This window comes from Rutidosis leptorrhynchoides, chromosome 1 (genome assembly GCF_046630445.1).
Source record: "Rutidosis leptorrhynchoides isolate AG116_Rl617_1_P2 chromosome 1, CSIRO_AGI_Rlap_v1, whole genome shotgun sequence".
NCBI lineage: Eukaryota > Viridiplantae > Streptophyta > Magnoliopsida > Asterales > Asteraceae > Rutidosis > Rutidosis leptorrhynchoides.
The window spans coordinates 359,779,637-359,783,502 of NC_092333.1; positions in this window are offsets into that span (position 1 = coordinate 359,779,637).

Sequence of the window (3,866 nt, forward strand, 5' to 3'; positions counted from 1 at the left end):
ACATAACTATATTAATAAGTTTGTAATAAATATTAATTATCTATTTAATGTATATAAAAATAAATATAGTTAATTTAGTTATTAATGAAACGTACAAATTACTAAAATAACAATTAATAATAATACCTAAATTTGTTCGATTACCATTATATGTTTTAATATACATATAAATGATATAGGTTCGTGAATCTGAGGCCAACCCTGCATTGTTCAGTATCGTCGTATGAATATTTTTACTACAAAATATCGTATTGTGAGTTTCATTACTCTTTTTTTAAATGCTTTTGCAATATATATTTTTTAGACTGAGAATACATGCGCTGCTTTTATAAATGTTTTACGAAATAGATACAAGTAATCAAAATTACATTCTATGGTTGGATTATCGAAATCGAATATCGCCCTTCAAGTCTGGTAACCTAAGAATTAGGGAAATGGCCCCTAATTGACGCGAATCCTAAAGATTGATCTATTGGGCTTAACAACCCCCATTCATGTCTATGGATGACTTTAGTACTTCGATATTATTATTATATAGACGTCGATGTCTGTGGGGATATTTTATGCATTATGGTTAATGTCGGTTACCAGGTGTTCAATCCATATGAATGATTTTTATTCAGATGGCTATATGCATGCATGATGTTTATGAGAAATGGAAATATGAAAATCTTGTGGTCTATTAAAAATGATGAAAATGAATATTGATGATAAACTAATGAACTCACCAACCTTTTGGTTGACACTTTAAAGCATGTTTATTCTCAGGTATGAAAGAAAGCTTCCGCTGTGCATTTGCTCATTTTAGGGATATTACTTGGAGTCATTCATGACATATTTCAAAAGGCGTTGCATTCGAGTCGTTGAGTTCATCAAGATTATTATTAAGTCAATTATAGTTAAATGTGTTATGAAATGGTATGTATGTCGTCAACTTTCGATATAAATAAAGTTTGTCTTTTTAAAACGAATGAAATGTTTGTAAAATGTATCATATAGAGGTCAAGTACCTCGCGATGTAACCAAATGTAATGTATTCGTCCAGATGGATTAGGATGGGTCGTTAAAGTTGATATGACGTTTAATCGGCTTGGACACTCATGACTTCTATTAGGCATTGAATACAGTAGGTTTTAATTCAAAATGTGAAGTTAAAAACCACAAGATAATTTTTGTATTTAATACAAAATTCCTTTGTTACATTTAATATAGGCAGTAGACAATAAAGTGTGTCATATTGGTTTTCCCTTTATGTTGTTGAACCAGCACACCAATAAATTTGTCTTCTATTTTTAAAGTTCAAGCATACACAGCTCAGAGATGAGATAGTTAAAATGTTTCTCATCTAAGGGCTTTGTGAAAAGATCTACTAACTGTTGATCTATTGATATGAATTGCAGCTCCACATATCCTTTTTGACAATGATCCCTTATGAAGTGGTATCGAACATCAATGTGCTTTGTCCTTGAGTGCATCACAGGATTGTTGGTAATAGCAATTGCACTGGTGTTATCACAGTAGATTTGAGTCTTTGTAACATGAACACCATAGTCCTTCAGCTGGCTTTGCATCCATAGTACTTGAGCAGTACAACTACCAGCGGAAACATATTCTGCTTCGGCAGTAGATGTGAACACAGTATTTTTCGTTTTGCTGGTCCAGCTGACTAGCCTACCACCTACTAACTGGCAACCACCATTCCTGTCTATTTTACACCCTGTAAAATTAGCATCTGAATACCCAATTAGTTCAAAATCCTGGTCTTTGGGATACCAAAGACCACGTTTGGCAGTACCTTTCAGATACCTAAATATCCTTTTTAATGCCAGCATGTGTGACTCTTTAGGATCAGCTTGATATCTGGCACAAATACGTGTGGCAAACATAATATCTGGTCTGCTTGCTGTAAGATAAAGTAGGGACCCAATCATACCTCTATATTCAGTGATATTGACTGATTCACCATTGAGATCAATATCTATTTTAATGTATGATGCCATTGGAGTCCATATGTCTTTTAAACATATCAGACCAAATTTCTTTAACATATCATTGATATATCTATGTTAACTTATAAAAATTCCATTATCAAGTTGTTTGATCTGTAATCCAAGAAAGTATTGCAAATCTCTTTGTAAACTCATTTCATATGTCTTTGACATAAGTTTTGAAAACTTTTGACAATGTTTTTCATTTGTAGACCCATAAACAATATCATCCATATATATATGTACCAGCAAGAGATCACCATCTATCTCTTTTGAGAATAGAGTGGTATCAATTGTTCCAACTTTAAAGCCCAAACTAGTGAGATACATATGAAGTGTCTCATACCATGCTCTAGGTGCATGTTTCAGGCCATAAAGAGCTTTGTCTAACTTGTAGACATCGTCTGGATATTTACCGCTTACAAAACTAGGTGGCTGTTTGACTTAGATTTCTTCTTGTAGCTTCCTATTCAAAAATGCATATTTAACATTCATCTAGAACACCTTAAAGTTCATCTTAATAACATATGCCAAGAACAGTCTGATTGCTTCCATCCTAGCCACTGGTGCATATTTTTCTCCATAATCCAACCATTCTTCTTGCCTAAACCCTTGTGCTACCAATCTAGCTTTGTTTCTAATCACAATCCCATCTTCATACATCTTGTTCTTGAACACCCACTTGGTACCAATCATTTTCTTCTCATCATCATCAGGTTTGGGCACCAATGTCCATACCTTATTCATATCAAACTGGGAGATCTCTCCTTGCATAGTTACTTCCCAGGTATGATGTTTCATTGCTTCTTCAAGACATGTAGGTTTAATGTTAATTCACATGCATACAAAAGTTGCTGGTTGCATGCCTTCTTGTTTTAACACCACTAGCCAGATTATCAATTACCTGCTCAATTGGGTGCTCCTTTGTCCATCTAGTGTTATGAACAGGTGAGCTTATTGTGAAACACACATCATAATGATTAACGGTTGGTTCAACAGTCTGCACAACAATATGAGAGTGCTGCAAATTATTAGTGGAACCAGTACCAAACTATGATCCTTCAGAACTATTAGACCTCTGTTCAAGTTGCAGTACTTCAGTAGAGCCAGTAGGTCCAGTTGGTTTATACACAGATGGAACAGAGTATTCCATCTCATCTTCAGAGAACCCATCAACATGGATTGGTGTGAGAGTTGCTGCTGGTTCTTCTTCATCTTCAAGAACTTGCTGAGTAGGCTCTTCAAACAGTAACTCTTCATCTTCTTGACCAAAAGATAAGGTGGGGACAGTTTCATCAAATGTAACATTAATGGATTCTTCAAAACATCCCCTACTTTTGTTGTAGACCCTATATTCCTTTGACATCTTGGAATATCCAAGAAATATTCCATCATCAGCTTTTGCATCAAACTTACCAAGCTAGTCCCTATTGTTTAGAATGAAACAGGGAGTGCCAAATATATGAAGAAATTAAATTAAGGTTCTTCTTCCTTTGAGAACCTCATAAGGAGTTTTCTGATGTCTTTTCACTATTAAAGATCTATTATGGGTAAAACAGGTAGTATTCACAGCTTCTGCCCAGTATGAATTCTTCAACCCAGAATCAGCAAACATAGATCTTGCTACTTCAATGAGAGTTCTATTTCTTCTTTCTGCAACATCATTTTGCTGAGGTGTTCTCACAACAGAAAATTTTTGTGAAATACCTTTGTCAGCATAATATTCTTCCAATGTTGCATTTCTGAATTCTGTACCATGATCACTTCTTAGTTGCTTCACCAGTTGCCCATTCAGTAACTCCATTCTTTTTATGAAATTGATAATTTCATTAGTAGCTTCACTCTTTTGCTTCAAAAAGAATACCTAAGTGTATCTGG